This window comes from Haliotis asinina, chromosome 7 (genome assembly GCF_037392515.1).
Source record: "Haliotis asinina isolate JCU_RB_2024 chromosome 7, JCU_Hal_asi_v2, whole genome shotgun sequence".
Classification (NCBI taxonomy): Eukaryota; Metazoa; Mollusca; class Gastropoda; order Lepetellida; family Haliotidae; genus Haliotis; species Haliotis asinina.
Window position 1 is genome coordinate 19792734 of NC_090286.1, and position 14140 is coordinate 19806873.

A 14140-nucleotide genomic window follows, 5' to 3' on the forward strand; every position below is an offset into this window, starting at 1 on the left:
TATCATATGGTAGTAATATTGCTGACAGCAAACCTCACCAGGCGGTATTGTACACTCTCCAAAACACGACTTTTACGAACTAGATCGAATGTGTCAGGTAACAGTTACCTTAATCCGCGTAGACAGGCCATATCGTGGCGTCCAGTACTCCATGTCAGCTCAACAACGTCAGGTGCAGTATAACACTTGACATTGCCTTGCTCAGAGACCTTCGTCTCAAGGCCAAGAAGGTCAACGTTTTCTTTTTAATTCTGTTTTTCCCATCACTCGTGTGACGACGTGGCCTGAAAATAAAGGGATTTTATATTACCATTCTTCTTCATTGACATTTCACATATAATACACAACGTTTTGTTGACGGAGGTGTCTACCTTCGCGATAGGAACATCTGATTCGGTCCATTTGATGTTCTCTGGTGCTTTCGTTTGCAGTCTAATTTGTGTTATGGATGCAAAACTTTGACATGGGTTGGGTTTTTTTCGTTTCTTATTTAGATATTTAGACTTTTATATTTTTATTTAAACCGACCGACCGACTTAACTTACTTAGATTATGGTGGAACGTGAAACACAACAAATGATGCCCTAACGTAAACATGAGAATTCAGTCTACTGATATGAGCGCAGTAAGGTTTCCTTGAGCCAGATCTATCAACTGTCTGTATCCCACCGTCTTGTACCAGATTCCAATCTGAGATTTAAAAACACAGGGCTGAAACTACGAAAAAATGCATTATTGGAGCTCGACCAAATATTAAATCGAAAAGTTTGTGGAATGCTATAACCTATGTAGGCTATTAAAGGGATAAAATAGCCATTGTGTCCGTTTTCTGGACCAGTGGAGGAACTTCTGCCTTAACACGTAACCCAATAAAAATCGAACGCCGTAATCAGGTTAAGATTGTACAGTGACATTTGGGCTCAACAGCAGCACACACGTCAACGCATTTGCGAAAATAACACGTGCTTGTAATGAGTTTTAAGCCAAGAAACTGGAATGAATACAATTTAGTAAATTGGCTTTTGCAAAAATAATATAACAACGTATTTAAATGGAAATAAAATATTGATTTTAATAAGCCCTTGACATTGGCCAGTCATAAACTGGAGTACCCAAGTGGTTCAAAATAACATGAACCTGTCATACCCTGTGTAACACTTTAGCATCTACCATCAGTCAGTCTCGCTTCAATCAACGGAATTGTTTTAAAGGGTCCGACATCCATACACGGTGGAACTGTTTGTACAAGTCAGTTCACCTGAAATACCGATGCCACCACGAACGTGATACGAACGGTAACTGTGTACTCTGTTCGGTCGTTATCTCAGGGAAGTACTAGTGTAGTGAGCTTAGTTTTACGCCGTACTTAGCAATATTCCAGCTATATGGCCACGCTTTGTAAATAATCGAGTCTGGGGCAGACAATCCAGTGATCAACAGCAGGAGCATCTATCTACGCAACTGGAATACGATGACGTGTGTCAACCATGTCTGCCTGACCACCCGACCACGTCAGTCACCTCGTACAACAAGCAGGGGTTACCGAAGATCAGTTCTATTCCGAATCTTAGCAGGTGGGAAGTACTTGTGTCATACTGTGCATTATATTTGTGATAACAACCGCTTGGTTACAATGACAGGTATGTAGACAGAAAATAATCGCGTATGAATACAGAAAGTGAGCTTACGATATTGTGTTAAAAGACTTCGCCGACATGTTGGAACCCCACTTCTGAACATTTATTGAGAAAGGAAGTATCGTCATTGATACAGAGAGCTTGATTGTGTTTCCGTCTTAATCTAAGCGATTACTAACTGCACGCTGAGAGCAAGTCGAAAGCAAACACCAAAAAAAAAAGATTGGTTTCTGTTTTTCACAATTCGATTTACTGTCCAGAAGAGTACAAATAGTTTTTGTTGTCTGAAAGAATTGGCATTACTTTTTTGTCAACAGTTTCCTTCAGCTCAACGCAGTTTGTGATCGATAGTATAATGGCTGAAACATTAAAGCTAAATCAACTTTAAACATAAACAGTTCAGTAGTGTATCTGGTAACGATTGTATATAGAGAGAAATAGTGTATCAGCATTCGTATCAAGGCTAGTGGTTGTACTTGGCGTGGATGCACGGACTGGCCTGCTTCAATAGTGAAGTGTTTGCAAGGAATAGACATTACTCTAGACTGAATCACTCGAGAATCAAGCATAAAGGCCGTGCACTACATCCGACCAGTGCACCCATATGCATGCCGATCCTAATGTCATTAGCTCACGGCCACTGCCTCCGCTGAGGGCACGCTATTTCACTGGCTTTCTGCGACAAGCGAAACAGCTCCAGCTCGTCCGCCAGGAGCAATTGGTCTGTATCAAATCGCCGAAGTGTATCTCAGAACGACAATGTTTCTTGTTATTCCCAGTATCCGACTTAATGTTATGTGTTCACTCAAAAACGTTTTCACATACGCAAGTTTGCGTGTTTTTTTCTCTTCGGAATCTTTGTAAATTGTCATCAAAGTATTCTGTGAAATACGTGGGGTTTGTTATTGCACAGGCTTTGGAAATTTGCCATAAATGATCGTCATCAACAGTTTTTTTTCATGAAGATCCTGACTTATAGTGCAAATAATGGATGGAAGTGAAAACAATGGATGGTGAAGATAATGTAGTTTTGAGCTGCGACTTTGCCTGGCAATGAGTGACTTTAGTTTAGTTTATTAATCAGCTCTAAGGCACAGTGTGTTGCAATCCATTAAATGTCACGCAATAAATTGAGTGAGTTTAGTTTTACGCCGCACTCAGCAATATTCCCGGTATATGACGGCGGTCTATAGATAATGGAATTTTGACCACACAATCCAGAGCTAAAAAGCATGAATATCGTCCTTCGTAACTTGAATACGATGACATGTGTCATCCAAGTCCACCTGACCACCCGATCCAGTCAGTCGTCTCTTAACAAGCATGGGCTGCTGAAGATCAGTCCTTACCCAGATCTTCAACATGGTTGACTTATGTCATCGGATATGAACTGCCTAGATCAATCCTCATTACGTTAGTCACTGGATTGCCTGGTACAGACCCAACTATTCACATTCCGCGCTCACGTACCTGTAATATGACTGAGTGTGGCGTTAATGAGCATACAGCTACTTCATAAACGCCTCCGTCAAGAACAAAACCCTCCATGGTCAATGCACCGTGCGTCTGACCGAAGAGCGGAAAGTCACACTTTAAAAAGCCACTGACTCACTCAGTCATGTTTCTAGTAGAGTGAGCGTCTCAGTGCGCCTAACTGCAGTAATATCAGGCCTGCCATACAAATCATCAAAACTGAACTCATATACACCAAAAATGAAGTCATATACACCAGAAAAAAACAAAAACTGTCACAATATCCTCTGAAACTGTTCACCGTTTGTATGGAAGGCCTAAATATAGAACTCGTTCTTAATGCCACTTCTCCCACATAGAATTGCGTCAGCAAAATCCACGTAACATAAATGTGTAGATTTGTGGAGCGCTTCTACCAATGTATAAACCTGAAGTGAACACGGTGGATTCTGATTCTCGACTTCTAAGAGAGGTATATTGAGTTGTGTGGAAGTCGGGGATATCACTAGTATAGTGGTGAGGGAGAGATTATGCATGATAATTCATTAACAGGTAAATGAATGCACGACTGGTCAGAAAGGTGAAGGAGTAGTGAAAGAGTCAAGTGCACTAATATTTATATAAACCCTTCACTATACTGAAAACAAAGCGTAGTCAGTTAAAAAGTATCACTGAAAATGCGCATGATGCAAACCTGTCCAGCTACCGAACCCACGTAAAATAAGTTGTTTAAAGTATCCAGGAAAAAAATTATTCATCGACCTGTATAGTATAATATACATTAGTGATATGTCTTCCCGCGATGTTAGTCAGTGTCGCTGTACAGACTATATATAAGCTTGTATTCAATGGTTGAAGCAAAATACGAGTAAAACTCGACTCGTATTTTGTTTGTGTCTTCAGTTATTTCTGTATCGGTTCAATAGCTGTCAAGGTTTACTTTATGAAACGGTTCTGCCATTGTGTTACCATGTACTGTCCAACACACACCCTGTGTTTAGGCTTATTTTCAGTGGAAATATTTTGCGCTATTAATTGTGTACTTCACCTGCTGGAAACTGGTTCTCTACTCACACTGTGACCCCGAGTAAGACACATTCTCGACTTACACAGATACCCAGCCTCTCGCCTCACAGTGTTGAGCAATGCAGCGAAACCCATGCTCTCCACGTTTCTCATACACCTACTAGGGTCACAGGACCAACGTGTCAGATGTTCTTGTAAGGACTTCACTGACTACGCTTTGTTTTTGTTTTAGTTCTCTTTCGTTAACGGAGGGATAAATGAAAGATGACATAATTAAGCGCACTAGACTCTTTCACTAAAGCTTGACACATGTCTGACCTGTGAGCTTCGACTGCACATACATACGGCACAGTGTAAAGTATGGAATGGATTTTGGAATGGAGTTTGGATTGGAATGATGGAATGGAATTTGGAATGGAAATAAATGGAATATACACATCTTACACTAAACAAACCAGAGTTGTGACGGCCTCCAAACCAAAACTAAACTGACAGTAAACAGTTCAGGAGACACTTTCCCTCCCGCTTACACCCCTCCAGATGGACGATAAGGCTAGTGGCAAACAGAGTTGTGGCAACAGCCTGTCTCACAGGCCCTCAACTGTTTTATTTTCCACTATGTTCACTTAAAAGCCTAACATAGGAATCACATACACTATATGTAAACCATTTTAATTTTGGACATCTTGTACTTATTATCTACATAACCTGGAAAGTATTATTTAAACTTGTCATGTGCCTTCGAGCATGTGGTGGATGGGCCATGGCTGAAGAGAGAAGCTGACACTCATGTCTTCTAGCTCCTATCAGTGACCAACTGTTAATAAACTGTCTCAGCATATTTGAATGAAGACTTGTTTACAAAGAGCAAATTTGTGTCACTCCAAACTCCATTCCAAATTTCATCCCATCATTCCAATCCAAATTCCATTCCAAAATCCATTCCATACTTTTCACTGTGCCCATACATACAGGCAGACGGACAGGCCAATACCTGTACAGAGTCCACTGCCAGCTATTCCGATGAACAGACTTATACACAGAGTCCACTGCCAGCTACACAGATGAAAAGACTTGTACACAGGGACCATTAGCAGCTACACACCTACACAACTTCAAGCACATCTAGATGACCTCTTGATTGACCTTGCTCATTACAACACATTGTTACTCTGACTTGTCATAATTCGTTTATGTAGTTTATAGAATATAGTCACTGTTTCTAAAAGGAACTTTGAGCAATATATATCTTGTATCTTATATGGCCTTGGCAAAGGACCGTCAGATCTGTGAGACTGCTGACAAGAAGTGAAATACAATCCAACAGATCAGTTTGTCTCCAGTGTGGAGCACGACCACTTTGCCACTCAACAAGTTCCTACACAAGCTGACAGAATCCATAACACAAACAGGAGATATACCCTCACTTTCACTGGTGTCAGATTTGAATGATCGTTGTGTTTATCCACATTAGAACGGGTATCGCGAGGTTCAAGCAGACGCCAGTCGTTGTGAGACAGGACGGAGTACAGGCGATGTCTGGTTGATGTCAGCTGATACGACAGCTGAAAGCTGTCTAGCAGCACACACTGTCGGGTCAAACGAGAAACGGCGGAAGAAATGTTGTCGCGAATATTGTAGGCCACTCATGATTTGAAATGAGTCCCACCAACAAAATATAAACGAGAATACGGTTGTTTATGTTTGTTCTTATGTTTTACATAACAAGAAGACAGTTACAAACACAAAACCATCTGTAATTGTTTTATTTGTATGCATGTATTCAGTCATCACCAAAGAGTCCTACATCTATTCAATACTATCATATATAACTTTCCTTCATATATACTAAATTTCAGAAATCAAACAATTAAAACTCCGCTGTAGAAGACATGATTATGAAATGAAGTAAAACTGAATAAGTAGATTTGAATGGACACACAGGAGCAGTTCTTGTGGTCATCTTTATAATGTGTATCTCTGCAGCGTGAATAATGACATTTTCCAAAATCTGTCAGGATCAAAAGCGAGAAAGATGACCCCAATGATGCGTTAGATAAGTTAAAATATTAATAAACTGCATGAAGGAACAGTGGCAACATTCTACATAAGCTACAGATATAATACATATTGTAATAGATTTGTAGACATTAGGGATATTCTAGCAGAATTATGACTTTGATATACTTGTGAAACCGGTGATTCAAGAGGTATAAATAACAACTGAATAGCCATTTAAGTGCACTTTTTACTCCAAACTCCACCCCCAAGACTCCACTCCAAGCCTCCCCTCCATGTTTACAATATGCCCACACTCGAATAACCAAGTGTAGTTCACGTTATAGGCAAATATGTAATGCATATGTAATATGAATATGTATCATTTAGATTGTAACAAATAAACCCATTTGAATTAAAACGGAGCTCCAGTCAAATGTGTGATTCTAGACTTGTTTCACTTAAGGTTCTTGCATCGTAGGGAGGGCTGGACAGTGGGCAGTAGGGAAATAAATGTGACCCGGGGACTGGAGGCAGACTCACGTGAGACTACTCACGTATAACGTTACTGACGTCCATCTGGGGATCATAGAGATAATTCCGGTTCTGTCCTGAATGACAAGCTGTACCATATGAACACAACAGAGATTATGGGGTTTCTGTCACAGAGCTACTTAAACGACATATCTTGTTAATAAAGCTAGAATAGTACTGACTATAACCGTAACATCGGTCGCTCGTCCCGGTAGGACGAAACACATTGCTTAAATACTGTCACACGATGACCCCAGCTCCACCGAGAGGTAGCTGACTCCGTCGAGTCTATATAGACCTGAGCGGTGACCTGATATAAGACGGTAGGTATTGCCCGAATATGGCGTCTGGTATTGCCCATGTGAAAATTCAAAGTGGCATTGGCTCCAAGACAAACGGTTAATCTTTGAACCTGTATACTTTTGGCAGAAACAGGTACCTGGATTTATATGCCGTATTACCCCCGGTGAGACGTGAAATTCCGAACCTGTGGACAACAAGACGTGTATTGGGTAACATGTACCCTAAACAAACCCATATACACAATTGTACCCGGTACCCGACGGACGTATCTATTTTTCGCAACCCCAAACCGAGATTTAGGAATACGATCGATTTGGGAATCCAAAAACACGCTTCTCATTCAAAGCTGTTTGTTTGGCCGGAACTGTCATAGTGTTGTATCACATAGGTGTGATTGTATTATGTAAGGAACTGTCATACCCAATGACACATATTTGGCGCTGCACAGCTGAACAGGAACAGCAACATGCGGTGTCGGTTTCAAGCTACGAAAATTGGATTCGTCCGCAAAATAGTTTGAAAAAATATAGAATATTTATTTTACGGTTAATTATATTTCCCATAAAACTAAATATCCACGTACTGAAATTTGAAATAAAGTTATTTTTTCTCTTCAGTTCAGCTGGATTAGGCTTTACGTCACATCGTCATTCTTCGAGCCATGTAGTGAAGAGATCAAGTTTGCATTCATAAACATTGGAAGTCCCAGGTCCAAAAGAGTTTGGTTGTAAAAAGATACACTTTCATTTCAATATTGTTCGAAAACAGAAAATTTCATAACACTAAATACAAAAGCAAGCAATTCGTTATTATCTTTGCACAGTTACAAGGTCAACTTCCCTCAGGTAATTTCACAACCAGATGCCTGCTCACACGGGAAAATAAAGTCTTTCAGATTTGTTTTTCTCTTAAGATATTGGCTACACATGGTGTGGTCGACTGGGGAACTGGTTCACAATCAGATGCCTGCTCACAAGGGAAAACAAAGTCTTTCAGATTCGTTTTTCTCTTAAGATATTGGCTACACATGGTGTGGCCGACTGGGCAACTGGTTCAGAATTAAGATGAAGTATATGTTCAATACGTTGACGAAGACGAAGGCTTTATTGAGTTAGTTACACAAGACCAACAACTATACATGAATCAGTTAAGTGGAGTTCCAGCTCAATTCCAGGCCGTTTCGTATGAGAGGCATGTTCCTACTCAGACGGAGGCAGAGATTCATCAATGGGCAGATAGAAAAACAATAGCACTGCCTTGTAATTTGATGTGATTGACAGACACAGACACGGGGAATGACAAATAAAGGCCATAAATGTCATATACAGTATTTAATGGAAGTGACAAAGAGGAACAGGGTGTCTGACAAGACAATGCACACAGTCGTAGTCATAAAGATTAAGAATGCAGATTAAACAATAACAAATAAGTCTAATATGACCTGGTTACGTAGCTTTGATCTTTATAAATATTTGGACGATGGCTGTCCTGATTTAGACACTATAACAATGCATATCTTTCTCTTAAGATACCGTAACAAGCAGTCAGACGCACAAGAGAATTGTGTGAGAAATGATATCTAGAGCATATAACCAATCTTCGGAATAACCTTTCAGTGCAAGATTAAGTTTTTTTCAAACAATTATGAAGCTCAAATACACCTGACTTTGGATGTAAACTTTGACAGCAGATTTTGCCAAAATGAACAATGTCGCCTAAAGGCTCGACTATAGAGGTCTAGTGGTCTAGTGGTCTAGTGGTCTAGAGGTCTAGTGGTCTAGTGGTCTAGTGGTCTAGAGGTCTAGAGGTCTAGTGGTCTAGTGGTCTAGAGGTCTAGTGGTCTAGTCGTCTAGTGGTCTAGTGGTCTAGTGGTCTAGTTGTCTAGACGCTGACAAATTTGATAGATATAATACACATAACCGATTTTGTTCTTGTGGCTCATACTCCTGAAAATGCTTCTCTTTTCTTCTTTTTCTGTGTAAATATACAGATCGAAGCATTAACTCTTACTTCTATATTAAACAGTTATAAACAGTCTAAAATCGTAAATCTCTAGTAACGAAAACTGACTTAAATGAAAGTAAGTATGCTCTGTCTAATCAGTAAATACGTCCTTTCCATGTAGTCCGCCAGTAATAAGAAGAACCTAGATTTCCGAAGCTCTCTTAGCGCTACGATAGTCGTAAGTAGCATACATAAACACTAACTTACGGCTATCTTAGCGCTAAGAGAGCTTCTAAAATCTAGGCCCAAGGCGTATCACTATATTACAATATCATACAACCCCACTGGTGACAACTAAAAAAACGAACTCGTCCGCTTCCTCATTCACTAAGCAACATATAGGGCGCCTGAATCTGTGTTACATCATGTAAACATATACCAGTCACAACACCATTGTTTTAACAGTTCATCTGGATATGATTTGCTCTGAACGTGTGTCACCGCGGTACACCTGCTGTGTGACCTGCACAAAACATATGTATGCTATACTGGACCCCTAAACTTATCTGTATTGGTTGAAATGGACCAAATGCAAATTTTACCTCAAGAATTTTGTTGAAGAATTGTAGATTATTACCTAAATGATATTTGGGTTGGCGTGAAAATCACCTTGAAATACGAGATTTGTGAGATTTTTCGAGTGAGGTGAGATGAAACGGGGTTTACATCGTGTTTGTGAATATTTCACTCATATGACGACGTGTATGTGTGTGTATGTGTGTCTGATTGTGCTAGCCCTGGTTTTAAAGTGCTAGCTCATTGCGATAGAGCGAACCCGTGACCTTCCGCTCTCCGAGCGGACGCTCTAACCACTACACTACGGAGGCGGTTATTTTTTTAGTGAAAGTTTTAGAGATTTACATTATATCAGCACTTAGCTGATATGAATATGTCCAAATTTGAAATAGAAAATTATATCAGATCTTCAAAGAGAGATGACACTATAGTATTACCGGGGAGTAATTCATCGTGCTTTTGTATGGTCGGTGGGATCTTCTCGGATGCAAGGGAGATGTTATTTCAGGTAGGGCTGGACGGGTTCTACTCGGGTATCCAACGCCCTTTCAGCCTACGCTACCCGGTTAATTCCTGACACCAAATTTGTAAGAAATGGCAATATATTCTTCAACACGGAGGCGAAAGTTCGAGTTTTTCAGTATCTTAAACGTGTATTATATTCAAAAGCAACAACTGTAAGTTATGTTTAAATCTTCACAGACCATAAAACCTTTTAATCGCAAAAGAATAATATATTACATTGTTTAATCTATAACGGATTCGGGTATTGAGATAGATACCCGGGTCCAACTCATTATCCACCAGCTCCGGGTATCCAGGTTACCCGTCCCAGCCGTAAGTTCTTGGCGAATGAAACTCTTTGAATAATTACGTATGGATACATTGTCTGTGCTACACGGTGTATATTCAATCCCATCCAACAGTCCGTCCAATCATCAGTCTCATTAACGTGTTCAGGCACAGGCCTATTTTTCAGCGGATCCGATTTTTCTCGTCTGAAAGTGAAATTAGACACCACAAACATCCATGAATTCCAATTGATTGTTTCATAAGAAAAGCGTATTTACTAACGAATTTTAATTTTAAACTTCAATAACACCGTATTGCTATATTTTATGTCGAGGTTTAGGCAATATACCTTAAATGTGAAATCACGTAGACTGTCCCTATTTGATAAAGTCGTAAAGTGATTCACAATGCATCTGGCTCACTAGTTACACCTCTTATGTGTTCTTTTTTGCGCTTATTCAGTGAAGTTCGGTAACGCATAATGAGACTTATGTAATCTCAATTCCGTACCAAACGTTTTGGAACGGGAGAGCCTCCTTTTGAGAATTCCACGATTTCCAGGTGTCTGTTTGTCAGAGCTCGCTGTACGCCAGGGCACGCGGTACGACGTGTTTGCAAGAATTAGAACGAGCGTAGTTTTTCAACATACAAAGTGCTAACACGTATCAAATCATAATGATTAGCATGTGTGTATTCAGCTAAATGTGAAAATTCTGGACTGGTTATCGCACTAAGTTGTGCATTAGGAAGGAGTCCAGTAAACAGGAACGATACAGTCCTGTCATCAATGTTTTGACTTGGGGCGCGGTGAGATGACCAGTTGGTTAAAGCGTGAAATTCGTCACGTCGAAGACCCGGGTTCGATTTCTCACATGGGTAAAATGTGTGAAGCCCAATATTGGTAAAAGCGGTGTAAAACCATATTCGTTCACTCCAACAGCTAGGGGCATGCTCGTGCTGACATAGATGTTTCCATTCTGTGAACTCTCCTTCAGGACCCACGTCTGCGACATCAGGAAACCATTTATCTAAAAACCATGAATATAATGTATTAGCGCCATTGTTTTGTCTCCTCAGTAGATTATGCGACTAACTCGATGACTCACACTACACATTTAAAATATGTCAGTCCCTACATTCATTCAAGCTCGCCACACCCATGACATATGAAGCAAACATTTGTTTTTGTATTGGGTAGAAAACAATATTTTACTAAAATATCGCCAACACTGAGGCAAGGAATTCCTTTCTTACGCCTTGTTTCCGCTTAATGAAGGACCTGCATATGTCATAGCCTTGATCTTTCTAACCTTTGACGTCATGCATATATTTACATATTAATGGATTCTAAGTTCTGAAGGACATCCCCACCACCATCAACCTATAAAAGTAGGTTAAGGTGATGGGAAGTCTGGAAGCCACGTGGCCTATAGTGCACTATGATTATGAGAGTAAAATAGCGACGAACTTTGGTTATAGTGTAGTAGTGGGCAGTGGGGTAATGTAGGTGGAGGGGTGCACACAACACAACGCTACTGGTGGTTACAGTTGACAGCCATTTATTCCAATTAACTAAATTATGATTTTTACATATCTCAATCAGTCTAAATTCATAATTGTTTGGGTGACCTATGTTTTGAGATGTTCGCTGTAGTGGAGTGCCGAGATCCTCAAGCATTGATTCCGAGTCAAGTTCCGATTTCATGTCATCAAGATCAAAATCTTCAGAAATATATATGTCGACAATATACAAAAGTCAATGAAAGATTTATTCTTTGCATTGAAATCTCTAGGTAGGATAATGGTGAGGTGTCGGGTGTAGGGGTGGTCACAGGGTGTAGGGTGTTATCCACACAAAGTTTGTCTGTCACAATGTGGGAGTGTATATTTTGGTTCCTGGCTTCTCTCTATAGGGACACGAGCACTTCTTTCCTGTATGAACTGTACCTCCTAAGGACATTGTTAAAAAATACTAGGTCCCTCTCGGTTGTAATGTTACACTTTGCTATCATGGAGCGGAGTCTTGTTGCTCCTTGTCTCTTTGGGCCAATCCTGTGGATCCTCCTGAAGCTAAAGTTGCTGGAGTTAAGCTCCATGCAGGTGTTTGTGGATGGAGGTCTTCATCCCTGTGTGTTCTGGCTCCTGACCTGTGGCTGACTCTGGAATTCCGATGAAGGTCACGTTATCTCTCATCATGTGCTCCGTCACCTGTAGATTTTCTAGTTTGAGGTCAGCTGTAGCTTTAGGAAGATCATGTACTATAGGGTGCAGCGCTTTTAAACCAGCCTGGATGTTTTGTATGTCACCAATCCAGTCATCGAAACTGGCACTCACGAACTCTATGCTTAATTCGACATTAGTCACTTTTTCTTTCAGAGTATCCAATACTGCGACCTTAATTTCTTGTCCAGATTCTATGTTTGGGCGTCTGAAATAGCGTTCTCAATATCATCAAGCTTGGCCAGTGTTTCCTGCATGTTTGTAGAAGACATATGACTGATTGTCATATCTGACTCACATGGATTAGGAAGGTTAGGTTTATACTGACCAGGATTAGACTGCACTCCGAGGGGTGGTGAGGAGAAAATCTGAGCCGGCCGGGGTGCATACAAGGACAACAAGGCCTCGCTTACCGCACCGCCGATGTCAGTGTTTTGGTGTAACATGGCGACAGGAGTAGCAGTGGTACTCACTCCGGAGCAGGTTTCAGAATCTATGAATGATCGGCATGGTAGATTTATATGGTTATGGTAGTGGGGGGTGGGGGGATGGGGTGCACGGGGTCCAATGAGGCTATAAATGTCATTCACACTGTACAGTATTTACAACCATTGCCGTCGTGATTATGAGAATGCAGATTAGCGCTATGTTCATAATTAAATTGTCTCACATTTCTTGGTTATATAGTTGCTTTATCTTTGGAAATATCTGTACGCTGTCTGTCCTTGGTCAGTCGCTATGACAATTATTTAGAATATAGAATACTTAAGGCCAGCCCCAACAAAAATCAACACAGTCAATATAGTGGAGAGGTGAAGGTAGGAAAAACAGAAAATGAGAAATTGGGAAACGGAAAAATGTATGGGAAGAAAAATTAATAAATGGGGGAAATTGGTGTATGTAACATATTTGCATGATTTACTACGGGTAATGTTTTCGGGAACCTATTCCTGTATCAACATGTACCAGTTAATGAAGACATTACAACACAGTAACTGGTGAGTAGCTAATGAGTTACTTGGCTTCTCAGTGGCTTCTCGTTGGGAGTGTATAAAATAGTAAAGAATAGTAAAGAATTGCATTTAGTGTCATTGTGGGACTAAGAACCGGCGCCATGGATGGGTCAACAGTGACATTTCCATCTGAGACTTCCTTGCTATAGTGGGCAAGTATATCAGACTTTTTAGAATTAAGTGAAATACTTGCCATTGTGTGACTTAGTAGTGAAATGTGTGCTGACATGAGCTTCATTTACATGTGTTAAATTGTCCATCACCTGTTATCAAGTGTTGCTTATTATCATGTAGTACGAGATGCACAAGTAATAAAGTATAAAAAAATTCAATTTCCTTTCCTTTTTTTTTTTGGTTCTTTTTTTGGGGGGTGGGGGAGTGGGGGGGTACTACCGGAACTCGAGTGAATATGTGCACTCCACTCCTCCTCTTTTCTCAATAGTGTGCACCTCTTTCTCAGAAAGCTACATGTCCAAATACAGAAATGGGGGTAAGGGGCTGCATTCATATTGTACATGCTCCTCCGTAAAACTTATCTCCGGTTTCCACGCGTACATGTTTCAAATTGCCTCTTCTCACCTATGTGTTGAATGTTTAAATAATTTGAGGCATTACTACCACGTC